The sequence below is a fragment of the Canis lupus genome, chromosome X (genome assembly GCF_048164855.1).
Source record: "Canis lupus baileyi chromosome X, mCanLup2.hap1, whole genome shotgun sequence".
In the NCBI taxonomy this organism is placed as follows: Eukaryota; Metazoa; Chordata; class Mammalia; order Carnivora; family Canidae; genus Canis; species Canis lupus.
In genome coordinates, this window is record NC_132876.1 from 98786108 (window position 1) to 98802863 (window position 16756).

Below are 16756 nucleotides of genomic sequence, written 5' to 3' on the forward strand. Positions count from 1 at the left end.
AAAATAAATAAATAAATAAATAGATAGATAGATAGATAGATAAATAAATAAATAAATAAATAAATAAATAAATAAATAAATAAATAAATAAATACCTTCAATGCGACGGTGACTCCGGGGTGGGTGTCTCCAGCCGGAACTTGGTCCCTGAACTCCCTCCTTGCAGATCCGGCTGCCTCTTCAGCATCTCTACCTGGAAGTCTGATGGCCTTCTCTAACTTACCGTGTCTGACACTGAGCTCCCGAGGTATCCACCACAGCCACCTCCCTGCCACCATCTCAAACATTCTCTCCCCCGTTAATGACAACTCCATCCTTCCAATTGCTCAGGCCAAAAAGCATCATCATCTGTGACTCTTCCTTTTCTTTCTTACTCACATCAACAAGTGATGGGCCCTCCCTTTGAAATATGTCTAGAATCTGGTCACTTCTCCCCAGGTCTGCTTCCACTGCCCTGGTCTGAGGCATCATAAGCATGCTGCTGGATCATTACCATAGTCTTCAGCTGGGTTCCCAGCTGCCACCCTCTCTCCTTCCGGCTCTCGTTTGTTCACACAGAGTGATCCTGGTTTTTGTTTTTTTTGTTTTTGTTTTTGTTTTTGTTTTTGTTTTTTCAGAGTGATCCTGTTAAGGCATAATCAGATCTGGCCAGTTTTCAGCCGAAAACCCATCAATGGCTCCACGTCCCAGAGTAAAAGCCAAAGTCCTTCTAGCCTCTGCAAGGTCCTAACAGAAGCCGACCTGCACCTCTGTCCCCAGCCGGGCTACCTGTCCCTCTGTCCCTCTGCTACATGGATCTTACTGCCACCTTACTGTTTGTGAAACTCCCCAGCGAATTCTGACCTCAGGGCCTTTGTACTGGCTATTTGCTCTGCCCCCTAGATGCCTGTTTTGCTGGCTTCCTCACCTCCTTGAGGTCTTTACTCAAAATTCATGTTGCTGAAACAAATGTCTGGGCCCAAAATGGGGCCCTTCCGCCTGTGTGCCACGTCAACAAACTGAAACTTAATTTTTGTGTCCCTTTAAATGCTCTGCTTGGCCAGAAATACAGTATAGCCAGTCAGCCAAGACCCACCTACCAAGCCAACTCTGGGCTCTATACTTATTTCCATGTTCCCTACTCTTTGTCCTATAAAAGTTTCCTGCCTTCCACTCCATTCTGTAATTCCCTGGACCCTGGGAAGTGGAGGCTGCCCATTTCATAAAGTGTAAAGGTTTCTTTGTATGACCTAAATTGTCTTCTCTCATCATTTTGTAACAACCTTCTCAGTCAAACCTATCCTAGACATGAGTCAGACCTCAACCCCAACTCTATCTTTGCCCTTCTCCACTTCACGTTGCCACGTCACATTTATTATCAGCTGGCATAATCTAATTCTTATATATTTATCTGTCGCCCCTAGCTGGAATGTAAAGTTCATAAGGGTCGGGATTTAGGTCAGTTTTGTTCACTATGATATCCCGGAGCATCTAGAACTCCTGGCATATGGAATGTGCTCTGAGTGAATGAAGGCATTGGAAGGAGACAAAGTACACGGGAAGTCACATATATTAGCTTTTCTTCCCTGGGCATTCATCATGTTCTTTTTATGGAGTAGTGTTCAGAGCTTCGGGATGAAAGAGACAACCCAGCGACATTCCAGCAGAGAGTCATGGACATGACTGCTTAGCAAATAAGATCCTAAAAGAAAGAAGAGCACTAGAATTTCATACAACAGGGGGAAAAATCCTAACTGGGGTGATTTCACATCTTATGTTCAAGATGATGACTAGTTGTTCTCCAGCCCTACTGAGGAAAGAACCCCACCACCACCACCAAAAAAAAAAAAAAAAAAGGAGTGGGGGGTTAAATCATAGCTTAAAGAATTTGGGAGGATATACAGGGAAGAACACAGTAACAACCATCCTGGCTAAATACTGGAGGCACTGGGTTCAACTCCCTCTGGAAGTTTTTATAGGAGAACACATGTCCCATCAAGTCTGGTCCTATTCGAGAGCAATGTAGGCAGGGGAGAAGCTCAAACAAGAATGTCTAACAGCAGAGAAACAACAGCAAAAATGAACTATTGGGACTTCATCAAGATAAGAAGCTTTTGCACAGCAAAAGATAGTGTCAAAAAAACTAAAGACAACCTACAGAATGGGAGAAGATATTTGCAAATGACATATCAGATGAAGGGCTAGTTTCCAAGATCTATAAAGAACTTCTTAAACTCAACAGCAAAGAAACAAACAATCCAATCATGAAATGGGCAAAAGACATGCACAGAAATCTCACAGAGGAAGACATAGACATGGCCAAGAAGCACATGAGAAAATGCTCTGCATCACTTGCCATCAGGGAAATACAAATCAAAACCACAATGAGATCCCACCTCACACCAGTGAGAATGGGGAAAATTAACAAGACAGGAAACAACAAATGTTGGAGAGGATATGGAGAAAGGGGGACCCTCCTGCACTGTTGGTGGGAATGTAAACTGGTGCAGCTACTCTGGAAAACTGTGTGGAGGTTCCTCAAAGAGTTAAAAATAGACCTGCCCTATGACCCAGCAATTGCACTGCTGAGGATTTACCCCAAAGATACAGATGCTGTGAAATGCCAGGACACCTGCACCCCGATGTTTATAGCAGCAATGTCCACAATAGCCAAACTGTGGAAGGAGCCTCAGTGTCCATCGAAAGATGAATGGATAAAGAAGACGTGGTTTATGTATACAATGGAATATTACTCAGCCACTAGAAATGACAAATACCCACCATTTGCTTCGATGTGGATGGAACTGGAGGGTATTATGCTGAGTGAAATAAGTCAATCGGAGAAGGACAAACATTATATGGTCTCATTCATTTGGGGAATATAAAAAATAGTGAAAGGGAATAAAGGTGAAAGGATAGAAAATGAGTGGGAAATATCAGAGAGGGAGATAGAACATGAGAGACTCCTGACTCTGGGAAACGAACTAGGGGTGGTGGAAGGGGAGGTGGGCAGGGGGTGGGGGTCACTGGGTGCCGGGCACTGAGGTGGGCACTTGATGGGATGAGCAGTGGGTGTTATTCTACATGTTGGCAAATTGAACACCAATAAAAAATAAATTTATAAAAATAAATAAAAAAAAGAATGTCTAACAGCCCCACAACAAACCTTTACCTCCCCTGGCTTCTTTGGCTGGATGTCTCATCTAAACCTGTTCTTTTCCGCATATGACAAGATGTCCCAGCACCTCACAATACATTAACACCCTGTAGCCCATTCTGGCATTCTGCTCTAGTACAGGTCACAAAGTAAAGTCTTCTTTAAATCTTTCTTCCACCTCCTCCCACTCTCCTACCATGTTTCTCTTTAAAAATTTTGGAATCCTGGGGCACCTGGGTGGCTCAGTGGTTGAGCATCTGCCTTTGGCTCAGGGCATGATCCCAGGATCCTGGGATTGAGTCTCGCATCAGGCTCCCTGCAAGAGAAGCCTGCTTCTCATTCTGCCTGTGTCTCTGTGTCTCTCACCAATATAGAAATAAAATCTTTTTTTAAAAAAAATGTTGGTATCCTAGCTCCTAGATTCAGAGAACAGATTGGTGGTTGCCAGAAGGGTGGGATGGGGGGGTAGGAAAACGAGTCAATGGAGACAAAAGGTAAAAACTTCCCCTTATAAAATAAGTCCTGGGGATGTAATGGACAGCACAGTGACTGCAGCTAATAAAATGGTATTGTATATTTGGAAGTTGCTCAGAGAGTAGATCTCAAACGTTCTTGTCACAAGAAGAAAATCTGTAATTATATATGGTGACAGATGGTCACGACCCTTATTGCAATGATCATTTGGCAGTGTATGCAAATGTCAAATCATTATGTTGCACATCTGAAACTAGCATAATGTTATAGGTCAATTATACCTCAGTAAGTAAGTAAATAAATATTTTGATATCCTGAAACTATATACCACCCTGCTGTACTGATATAAAAGCAGAGTTTGTTTAAGGGTTTCTTCTAACTCTGAAAGCACGATAGTCTAAATAATTATGTGAATATGCATAAAATAAGCATCTATTGGGTTTCTATTCCATGCCAGGCACTTAGGATATGAAGCTAAATGGGGGTTAGTGTGTAACTCCCAGTCCACTAGAGGATCCAGGTAAGAAATAACTGCCGTAGGTCATGATATAAGCTCCCACAAGCTAAAAGTGGTAGCACAAGGATAGTGTGCTAATTAAATAAGGAGAATCGGATAAAATGTCATAGATAAGACCCCTATACTGGATCAAACACTTACATTTGCAAGCACTATGATAATATCTTTTCCCATGTTTTGTTTGGAAAAGCCCCTTTTCAATTAATTTGATCTTCAGAGTAAATTAGTGTTCCCTGCAGTATATGATGGTCATGAAAAGGTCCTGTACAGAATTGGCAGCCAGATGTCTAATAGAGTAACATGCAGCCCAAGGATCATAATTGCCAATAAAAAAAAATTCCACATTTCTAGTCACATTTAGCAAAGATTATTTAACAGAAAAGCAGCTTTAATCTACCAACGACCCCATCTGCATACCAACTGAAGAGCATTGCTGTACAACAAAACACACACAGTAGGTCCTAATTAATTTTTGGTTGGATTTCATCCCTACATAAATGAATCAACGAATTAAACACATAATATATGCACGTATTTGATAAATGTATACAACCCCCCTTTCATCAAAAAGGCAGTGTATTTGGAGCTTTCTATTAAACACTGCAGATTTCTAAACTATAAAAAAATTTAGAGAAGAAATGAATGATTCACATTAATAGCAAGAATTGTTATGCTAATTGTGAGTTATTTGTGCTCTGTACTATTTTTTGCTTTCTACTGAATAGTCATTATCTTACTCCATGTTTCTCTTTCAAATCATTTGGAAAATAAAAATGAAGAAGCTGAATAAGGAGATATGGTCCGACATCTGCATTCTGAAGTGTCAAATTAAAGTGACCATGTAAGTACTGCCCAGCTTATAAACAACCAGAGTTATAAAACTTTCTTTGGAAGATGGTGTAGTCAGGAGAAGCTAGGTTGGGCTTCAATAACAAATAGACCCCACAGTCTCAGTCGCTAAAGTCAACAAAGATTTCTTCCTAGACCACATCATAGATCAGGGAACAGTCTTGCAACTCCACCATTTGGGAGGCCTTTGAGTCCAACCACATGGAGCAGAAAATGAGAATATGCAGGAAGCACATTGGTGGAAGGCACAGATCATTTCTGTTCATATTCCCATTGGTGAGAATTCAGTCACAATTTCCAAAACTCACTGCAAGGAAGGCTAAGAAGGAGTTTTTCTGGGTGCCCAGGGAAAGGAAATGGATTGGCAAACATGTAGCCGGTCTTTGTCACAGAGGGAGAGACCTAAAAACATACTTTTTATTCAAGCAATGTAGTATCTTATGATTAGGTGCCCAAGAGCAACACCTCCATGAAATAAAATGTCACCTTTCTGGCCATCTTGTCTACCAGGAACAAAGTTGAAAACTCATTAACATCATAAAGGTTCTGCATTCTATACATTCAGCCATCTTTTACTCCCCTTTTTATTACTATTCTGGGAACTGAAAAAACAAAGATAAGATCTAGTGATTGCTCTCAGTGGCAAAAATGAAACTAACTCCTGTCAGACCAAGATAAGAACCAGGGTGTTTTCAGGAACTGCACATACCTCAGTATGGCTGGAACAGAATGGGCAAGACAAGTGCAGCAAGAGCCAAGGACCAAAACATTGTGTGTCACGCTAATAACAATTTGGACCTTAGATGGGAATCCATTGAAAGAATTTAAGCACAAGAGTAACACAGTCAGATGAATAGTTCTGAAAGACCACTCAGACTGCCGGCTGTATGGAAAATGAACTAGGAGGACACAGCGGAGAGGGATGTGGTTACTATACAGCTGTCACTGTTTTGCCATCAAGTACATTTTGATGTAGACACCTTGACCTGGACATAATTTGGGGGTAATTTTGAGGCAGTATAAAAAAAAATCATTAGACATTCTCTTTGCAATTTCAGAATAAAATTGCTTTGTCATTTTTCCTTCTGATTATATGTTCATTGTGAAATATTCAGACAATACAAGGAGGTATAAAGCAAAAGTAAAAACCACTCATAATCCAGTGTTTGGTGAAAACCACTGTTAACAATATTCCATATATTTTTTTTATAACTTTCCCCATGCATACTTTTTCTAATAGAAATGTGATAATACTATAAACACAGATATAACCTGCTTTCTTTGTTTAGCAATAAATTCTGAACATTTTCTCAAAGCAGTAAGCATAGCTCTCATAATTTTTTTAAAGATTTATTTATTTATTCCAGAGAGAGAGCATGCAAGGGGAAGGAGCAGAGGAAGGGAGAGTCTCAAGCAGACTGCTGAGCATAGGGCCTGACCAGGGTTCGATCCCATGACTCCAAGACCACAACGTGAGCCAAAACCAAGAGTCAAACACCCAACTGACTGTACCACCTAGGCACCCCTCGCTATCATAATTTTTAGTGGCCATAAAGCATTCCATTGGTTGGAGGTTTTGTGTATGGTAATAGCTGAGAGTGCAAGCTCTACATCTTATTTGTCTGGATTCTAATCCAAGCTCTAAACTAAGGGTTAGAAAACTTCTTCTGTAAAGGGCCAAATAAATGTTTTAGATTTGAAGGCTATATTATTCAGGGTTCTCCAGAGAAACAGAACCAACAAGGTACATAGATGCAGACACAGACGTACAGGCTGATCTATCTATAGATATCTAGACACAGAGATACAGATCTATATAGATATCTATAGACTTTGTGTCTACAGATATTACTATTTATGTCTCTCTTTCTCTACATATTTATATGTGGAGAGAGATATTTTAAGGAATTAGCTAACATGACTGTGAGCTAACAGAATCTGCAGGGTGGACCATCATGCTGGAGCCCCAGAGAAGAATTGCAACCCGAAGGCAGTCTGCTAGCAGAATTCCCTCTTTTGCCAGAGACATCAGTCTTTTTCTATGAAGTGACTGGATGAGGCCTACCCATACGATGGAGGGTAATCCATTTTACTCAATGCCTACTGGTTTAACTGCTAATCTTATCTGAAAAATGCCTTTACAGCAACGTCTAGAATAATATTTGACCAAATATCTGGGTATCATGGCCTAGCCAAGTAGACACATAAAATTAACCATCACATGAGCCACGTGATCTCTGTTGTAACCTATCATTGTTGTGTGATAGCAGACATATACAATATGTAAACAAATGGACGTGGCTGTGTTCCAACAAAACTTTATTTACAAGAACAGGTGGCAGGCTGGATTTGGTCCATGAGCTGCAGTTTGTTGATTCCTACTCTTAGCTACTTTCTAAATGTGCAACTCTGAACAGGGCATCAGTTCTTTAAACCTCAGTTTTCTCATCCATGAGAAACAGGGATGATGATAGTTCTGAATTCAAAGAGCTAACGTAAGAATCAAGAGACAGGATTTGCAGAAGACCTGACATAGTATCAGGCACATGTTAAGTGGTCAAAAAAATCTTCCCCTTATTATTATTTATCCATTATCAACTGAATTGTTTAAACACCTTTATTAAGATAAAACTGACATACAATAAGCTGCATATGTTTAAAGACTATAATTTGAAAGGCTTTAATAGATCTATACATTCATGAAATCATCACCACAAAGATAGTGAATACATCTATCATCCCAAAAGCTTCCTCTGGGCCATGTGTAATCCTGCCCTGGCATCCCTTCCACCCTGCCCGCCCACTCCCACCACCAAGCAACCACTGATCTGCATCACTATCTTACTAACAAAATTTGGATTATTTGCAACCCTGAACTATTAAGAATAATGCAGCCATGCCCATTCATGGGCAGATTCTCTGCACGTGTGTTCAATTCCTTCCTTAGGATAAAATGACACAGGTAGTATCACTGATTTGTAGAGTATGTTCACTTGATATTGTTGTATATGTTGACAAATTGCCTTACAGAAAGGTACCAATCTGCAATGACTGTTTCTCCCCATTTATTTTCTATTGTTATATTGACTGTTTCTGTATGAGCCCAAGGTAATTCTGTGTGCTCAAGTTGGGAGTGTGAGTGTGGGCTTGCATTTGAAGTATCCAGAGATACTTAAACAGCATTTGATGGGTGACATCTGCAGAGAGGGTGACATAGCACTTTAGGAATGAAAAGAGGTATTTTTCTTGGCAAGTGGTATTACGGCTAAGAATACTGCACGAGCTCTACAACCCTTGTAGGAGCAACGTAGGAAATTCCAGCCCAGGTGTCCGATTCCACTGAAGCAGTGCACTGATTCCAATTCTGACTCATCTACAAAACCAGCCAGTTCCGTTATCAGCAGAGGAGCATCTTCCACAGAATAAGCCTTTCATCTTCTTTTGTACTTGCTTGCTAATAAGTGTTCATATGTTTGAGACAATTTGAAGAATCGGGTCTAATATTTAATTTCATAGTAATAAACCAGCCACTAGCATATATACCTGTGAGGGCACGTATATATGGCCACCACTCAGCTTTAATATGTTCACTTAAGGACTTTGACATTTGCTGGACTGCCAAATTGGCTTAGTCTGTTTGCAACATCTCTCTTGTCCCTGCCAGTCTGTCGGGGAGATTATGCCCTATTGTTTTCATTTGCATTTTTATTAATAGTTAGGTTGAGTATCTTTTCATATGGCTGTTAACTATTTGCCTTCTTTTGTGAATTACTTGTACATATCCTCTGACCATTTTTATACTGTGGTTTTAAAGGCTTTCTTATCGGTTTGTAAGAGATATTATTATGTTAAGGACATTAGTCTCCTGTCATATGAGTTGCAAATATTTTCCCATTTGTCAAATGTTTTAACATTGTTTATGGTGTTTTTTCTGAAGTAGCAAAGGTTATCAATATTTTCCTTTATGGTCTCTGGCTTTCATGTCATGCTTAGAAATTTCTCCCCCAAGAATATATAAATAATCACGTAAATTTTCTTCTAAGAGTAAGGATGACTGTTTTACACTTTCCTTGGGAAAAAACATGTAACAGCTGAAAGTCTAATGGTTTATAAAAAGTAGTACTCAGAGGTTTAAAATTGCCTTTCTGATGGGACGATAAAGTAGTAAAAGGGTTTTTGATGTAATTTCTGAAATTTGGCCTTCATCCTTACAATCTCTCTCTCTCTCTCTCTCTCTCTCTCTCTCTCTCTCTCTCTCATATCCTTCTAAATACCTAATTCAAAGTAGGGGAGATAAGTTTGTAAGCCATGGGAGGCAGAGGACACAAGAATACAGACAGAACCCTAACCTTCACCAGTGAGACACACCTACACCGGCCTTTGAATCAGAAGCTGGTGACCCTTTCACCAAGTGTTGGATTGTAAAATAAAAAATACATTTAAAAATAACATATTAAATTACTAAGTAAGTAAATAAACAAATAGAGGTTGAGATAAATAAATAGAGAAGCAGGCACTGCCTGAGTCACTGTGACAGGGCAACAGCAGATATACCCAGTTTCCATAATCATCAGTGGCAGAGTTCCCAAAAGTGCCCAGCCTTAGTGATGTGATCAGAGTTGCCTGTCCCAAGGAATAGTGGCAACATTGTCCCCACCTGAGCATTTCTGCTGGGTGACTGCTGCCCTATTGGAAAGCATGTGAACCTTCTAAACTCTTTTCTAGCTTAAACTAACAAGAGGGGTTTGTTGTTTGCGACAAAGAACCCTGAATGCTATAGAAGCAGGAGCAGGAGTGGCTATAGAAAATATAACCTCAATGTAGTGGGTGTCTGGGTTCATCTTGCTGGCCTGGTGGGCCTGGAGACAGTGAGCATCCACCCAGTATCAGCCCATTAGGGGCTCTTATATAGTGGTGCTTACTGCGCATTGATTACAAAAAAAAAAAATAACATAGTGGTTCTTACTATGCATTGATTGGGGGCGCCTGGGTGGTGCAGTCAGTTAAGCATCTGACTCATGATTTCGGCTCAGGTCATGATCTCAGGGTTCTGAGATGGAGCCCCGTATTGGGCTCCACACTCAGCACAGAATCTGCTTGAGATTCTCTCTCTCTCTCTGCCCCTCCCACTCAGGTTCTCTCTCTTTCCCCCCCTCTCTCTCTCAAATAAATAAATCTTAAAAAAAAAAGTTAGATTGGATCTACCAAGCCATGCTTCCCATCCCCCAAAACCAACCCACACACAAATGGTCAAATATAGTGAAACTCTTATGAGTTACATATTAATGGGAAGAAGGGATACCCATTCTGTCTGTACTGAAGCTGCAGTACCAGCCAGAGGAGCAGGAATCAGATATCCTTATAACTAGCTTTTTTTTAAAAATTGACCACTTTGCTAACATTATACATGAGAATATTCAATACAAGTCTGAAACTGACTCAAGTGTTTATGGCACCGAAGCTGTCTCTTGCCTGAGATCCTGGAGGACACTGGGGCTATTTGTATATAGGGAACTGGGATTCTAACATAGAACTTGCTAGAACACGCACACACATATAATTAAGACATCTGGTTACCTTATGTTGAAAATATGACTGATTCTTTTAGCCTAAAAGTATTCACTTAAATGTGGGCCGTACTAAGCTATAATTTTTTAGCATAAAAATCATAATTCATTCTTAAAAGACAGTAAATAAAAATGTATGGAAAATATGTGAAAAATAACTGTCTTGCCTCAACAAGCAGACACATCAAACTGCTAATAATATATATTAGATGTTGGAAAAAGCTCATGAGAAGATTATTTTCTAATAGAAGCTGTTTAGCCCATCCTACCTCTAGGAAATTGACTTAAGGGTGAGGTAATACTTTAAGTAAACAATTTAGGAGGTCTATCCAAATTGCTCAAAGTGCTTTGCAGACATGAGCTAATTCAGGCTTGTAAATAAGCTTGCGTAATGGGATTTATGTCTGTGGTTCCCTTTGAAACTGTTTCATAGGTGGTGATTCGGTGAAGGAAAGGCATCTGTGGTAACCCAAGCCCATCCCCAACCTCAGGGCATCTTTGGGGATCCCCAGACAATCCTCAACTTTTGCAGGCAGACTTCCTGGTGGTATCAGAACACCTTCCTGCCTCCATCTCTTGGGGTTTCAGCTTGAGGAAACAGCTGTGAGGGAATGCCTGGGGGAGGGGGAGAACACCTTCAAGAAAAGGAGCTGGTGACTGTTAGGTTTGTTTGTTTTTAAACATCCTGAGACCACACAAACTTGGGCTGTTTCAGCCACTATCTCCTCCAAAGGTCAGAGCTCCCCAGTAACAATAGGGATTAAGTTGAATGGAGATGACGATTTGGCTCCACCCCGTTGTAAGACCTGCTAATGGATTCTCCCAGCACTCTGCTTTGAGATGGTTCATTTCTCCCCCCCACACACCCCACCCCCGTGGCCCAGATCCCCCCTTCAAGACTGAGGGACAGATCCTCCCAACTGCTTGCAGTGGTGGCATGGAGCTAGCTCACAGCTCAGTCCCTCTCTGGGAATTACTCTGATGAGAGTCAGTTTCTTACCCAAAGCTGTGCCCCCTTCCTGGGAGCACCCTGCTTCCAATGACTGGCTCGTGAGGGGTAGGTACAAGGTTCCTGTTCCCTCACCTCAATCTAGGATGACTTTGGAGGACCACCCCAGGTCTAGAGCTCCTTATGGAGGTGGCTGAGGCATCTGTGTCATACACTTCAACTTCTCCCTCTGTCCAGCCCTGCCACCCTCAGTAACCCCCACAGGTGTATCTCCCTAGAGAACACCTAGGGTAACTTCCTGTCCACTAATCTCCATCCTACAGTCTGTTTCCGGGGAGCCTGACCTAAGATACACCCATTTTAAGTACAAGGCTGCATTTGGAAAAGTCGAAAAGACAATTTTGCAGGCCTAACTAATTTAATCCCTTTACATTTTGATTGCCTATAATTAACTCATCTCTGAGGGAAATACTGACTAGCCTTGAACTTTGACTCATGCTTACTACAGGCATGGCCTGGTGCCAAATCAAGGTTTAGTTCGGGGTTAGCAATCATCTAACTACAGCAAAGCTAGCAGGGTGAGAGTAGGACACTAATTGTTGTTCATGTATTAATTCCTGAGTGAATTAATGTCAAATGCAACTTGAAAAAAGAAAGAGAAATAGATAGTGAGATAAATCAATAAATATGTACTGAGCAAATACAGTATAAGCAATAGGGTACCAACAAAGAGGGAAAAAAAACACTGTGCTCCCCCCACCCCTTGTGAAGCCCACTGTCTAGCTGGGAAAACAAGCAAACACATTACTAAAGAAAGTGTGGTAAGTTGTAAAGGAGACTATATAGGGCTCTATGACAGTCCATAGCAAGAACCCCTTACCCTACCAAGTGCAAGGTTAGGACAGGAGAGAGAAGTGTCTATGTGGAACAAAATAAGTAAGTCATGTCCAGAAGAGACCTTTAAGAAAGCTAATCCAAGGAAAAAACAATCAACAAGGCAAAGGAAGAAATTTACAGGAAGTCATTCTATTTATAAAGTCAAAAAATTGGAAACAACCCAACTGCTCAACAATAGGGGAGTGATAATAATAGAATATTATGAAGTAGTCTAAATGGAAATAATGAGCATTATGTCCATTCATGGAAATGTGATGTGAAATAATATTAAATGAGTAAATCAGAAATGGTACATGCTTACTGGGTGTGACTGTACGGAAATATGTTTCTTTATAAACAATGACTGAGAAAACTCTGTGTACTGGGGAACAAGAATTTCATGTGTCATGTTTCCTTTCGGCCCCTTTTCCCCTATTTGATTATGTCACCTCTCTGGCCTGATATTTTTTTAATGTCTTCTTTTCCCTGTTATGAAAGTCTTATATATGCATACACCAGCCTAAAAATGTTTGTCTTTCATAAATATTCCAAAATTCCTGCTCTTTACAACAAGAAAAAATAGCAAGATCACCCTGAGGAAAGGCCAGCATCTTAGTGGCTATCTGGCTTACAGGGAGTGGACTATTTTAAATGACAGAAAGGATATACCTATTTAATAAACAAGAGTTACAACCTTTTTGGAAACCCTCCCTGATAACATAGATCAATACCTTTTTTTAAAGTGCATATTCTTCGATTCAGTAATTCCAATTCTGTGCCGTATCTAGTGGTGTGGTAGCCCATGTTCAACAACCAAGTCTCTAGGTGGGAAAGCCTTGGATTTGTAGTGTTTGCCAGTTTCTGTGGTGCAGTTAGTGCCTTCATGGCCAATTCCAAGTTATCAATGTGATGTCAAGAGATATGAAAACACGACTACACAAAGACTTGTATACGAATCATAGCAGCACTATTCATAACAGCCAAAAGGTAGAAACAATCCAAATATCCACCAAATTGTGCTATATGCGTACAAGACTACTCAGCAACAAAGAGCTATTGATACAGACAACAACATGGATGACTGTTGAATGAAAGAAAGGGACAAAATGAAAGTACATATCGTATGATTCCATTTACATACAATTCTAGGAATTGCATATTATTGTGACAGAAAGCTGATCAGTGGCGGTTTGAGGATGGGAAGGAGGCAATGGGAGGGCAAAAGAGCAAGAGAAAACTTTCAGAGGCGATGGCTATGTCCATGATCTTGACTGTGGTGATAGTTTCGTGGATATAGACATATGTCAAAACTTATCAATCAGTATACTGAAAAGGTATGCAGTTTATTGCATGTCAATTATCTATAGTAGAACTGGTTCAAGAAAAAAGACTAATCAGGGTCTTTTGTGCTCCTGTCCCCTCTGAGCTTAAACTTCTCATGTGCCCAGCCTCACTTCCAAAGGTGAACACCTAAATCTTTGTCAGAAGCCTGCCCTCGGGCCGCCCAAACCCACATCATTCTACAAACTGGGTGAAAGTGTATAGGAGTTAACATCTCCATCCTCTCCTGCCCCTTTGCCCCCAATCCCCTGGGCAGCCTTTAATGGCTGAGAAGTACAAGGGCATAAATTCTCAGCTGCCTCATGCCGTGGCTGGGATAATTCTGAGGCGGATCATTAATACTGGTAGGATTAAATTCCAGATGCTTCTGGTAGTAGATGGCCTAATAATGACCCCATTTTTAAAATAAATTTATTTTTTATTGGTGTTCAATTTACCAACATACAGAATAACACCCAGTGCTCATCCTGTCAAGTGCCCCTCTCAGTGCTCGTCACCCATTCACCCCCACCCCCCTCCCTCCTCCCCTTCCACCACCCCTAGTTCATTTCCCAGAGTTAGGAGTCTCTGATGTTCTGTCTCCCTTTCTGATATTTCCCACACATTTCTTCTCCCTTCCCTTATATTCCCTTTCACTATTATTTATATTCCCCAAATGAATGAGAACATATGTTTGTCCTTCTCGAATTGACTTACTTCACTCAGCATAATACCCTCCAGTTCCATCCACATTGAAGCAAATGGTGGGTATTTGTCGTTTCTAATGGCTGAGGAATATTTCATTGTATACATAAACCACATCTTCTTTATCTATTCATCTTTCCATGGACACCGAGGCTCCTTCCACAGTTTGGCTATTGTATAATGACCCCATTGATGGGCTGTCTTCTCTTCCCTGTATCACTACTTCACTGCCCTATTCATGTCCATGCACCCAAATAAACTACATGTACTCCAATCCTTGTCCCAGGGCTAGCTTCTGGGAAAGTCTAATCCCTAGAAACTTGAAAGAGATTGATTTGAGGATCTGAGTTTTAAGATACTTCCCCCTCAGACCCCTTTGAGTTAAAGCACAGTTTCTAAAGCTAACATCTGGCACAAAAAGTTTTTCACAAAGATGGATGGGTAATAAAAAAAAGCATTAAAGGCAAGTTATCGTGATCTCTCTTACATTACTGAAAGACAATACTGGAAGAGATGGAGAAATTATAGGAAGAAGAAGTATTGAGTTAAAATATCAAGATATTTGGGAGTGCCTGGCTGGCTTGGTAAGGGTTGTGGGTTTGAGCCCCACATTGGGTGTAGAGGTCACTTATATATAAAATCTTTTTAAAAAATAGATATTTGTATAAGTTGCACCTGAAAAAAAATAAGTGGCTTTCCAGGTCCTTCTCCCTGTACCAATATCTGCAGCTAACATTTGTTCTTATCAGGCCTCTTATCTCAGCAAGAAACTGTTCTATGAGCCAGGAATATGGCATTGAAGAAGACAAATAATATCTTTGCTTTCATGGAACACATGCTCTAGCAAAAGGACACAGACAACAAACATAATAAATAACCACAAAAAATATCAGAGAGTGATAAATTATTTGCAGAGAATTAAAATTGGGTGAAATGAAGGTAAGGGCTGGTGGTGTGGCTGCTTTAGATTTGATAGTCTGGTAGGTTTGATTATTGCTCTGAAAATATCCCCTCCCTGGGAAGAGTACTTTCTCCCCATTGATGTTGGCCATGTGAATTAATCCAGACCAAAAGGAGGGGCAGCGTGTGAGCTCAGAGTTGGGGCCTTAGAGGCTTGAGGGTTTCTGATTGCTCACCTGGGAGGCAATCAGGACCCTAGGCTGGGACAGAGCACAGACCTGCCCCAATCATTCCACAGGCCTGTGAATCAGAGATTCCTGCTTGTTGTGTCAAGCTGCTGAATTTTGAGGTGCTTTGTTAAAAAAATATTATTATAGTAACAGTCAATTGATCCCTAGAGTCAGAAAAGTCTCTCTGAGGAGGTAATTTTCTTTAATAATTATTCTGAGAGAGAGAGATAAGGCACACACAAGTTGTGGGAGGGGCAGAGGGAGAGGGAGAGAGAGAGAGAGTCTCCAGCAGTCTTTGCGCTGAGTGAGGAGTTGATATTGAAGCTGAGACCTGAATGGCAAGAGGCCAGTCCTGTGATGACCCTTCCATGCAGAGAGAGCATCTAACATGAGTAAAAAGATGCAAAGGTGGACAGTGGCTTGGCATGTTCAGAGAACGGAAAAGCAACGTGTGAGGCCGGGCCATGCAAGCAGCTGAGTGAGAGTGCTGCATGAGCTGAAAATGAAGGGAAGCAAGCAGAGACCAGTGAGCAGAGGGATTCAGTGCAGACAAGAATAAGGAATTTGGTTTTCATTGGAAGTGAAGAGGAAAACCCCTGGATGATTTTAAGCTACATAGTAACATAATCACATTGATTTTTAAAAGAGTGCTCTGGCTGCTGTGCGCAGAACCGATAAGACAAGGGCCGTGCATACTTTTCGGCGAAATTAGATTGCAGCCTCAGAATCTCCCTCAACATAGAGTTCCCAAACTACTACAGAGAGGTAAAATCTATATACCAACTTAAATTTAGTCGGTGACAGACATCTAGATAAAATATATACAAAAAAGAGCTTAGGTGCTATTTCATGCATATGTAACAAACCATCCCAAAACTTAATGACTTAAAAAAACAACAATCATGTATTTATTCCCAGATCTGCAATTTGGACAAGCCAGCAGGGACACCTCACCTCTGTTCCATGTGGAATCAGCTGGGGAGGCTCCTTTGGGGGTTGCGGGATCCATTTTCAAGATGGCCGCATCCAGAGAGCTGGCAAGTTGGGGCTAACTATTGGCCAGGGGCCTTTGCGGTCCTCCTTATAGGACTCTCCACCTGGCCACATGGACTTTCTCACAGCTCGGTGGCTGGATGCTAAGAGCAAGCATTAGGAAGAGGACGAGCCCCAATGTGGGCTTATCAAGACTCTACTTGCATCACACTTGCTAATTCCCCATTGGCTACAGCTAGT

At 41.0% G+C, this 16756-nt stretch overlaps 1 long non-coding RNA gene across 1 annotated transcript in view; it reads right to left on the reverse strand.

Moving 5' to 3' along the window:
* The window catches only part of LOC140628667 (uncharacterized), an 84928-nt gene extending 68172 nt beyond the window's left edge, over nt 1–16756 (reverse strand). Inside the window, exon 1 of the long non-coding RNA XR_012026682.1 lies at nt 16478–16756. This is a non-coding gene — a long non-coding RNA (uncharacterized lncRNA). The remainder of the gene's footprint in view (nt 1–16477) is intronic.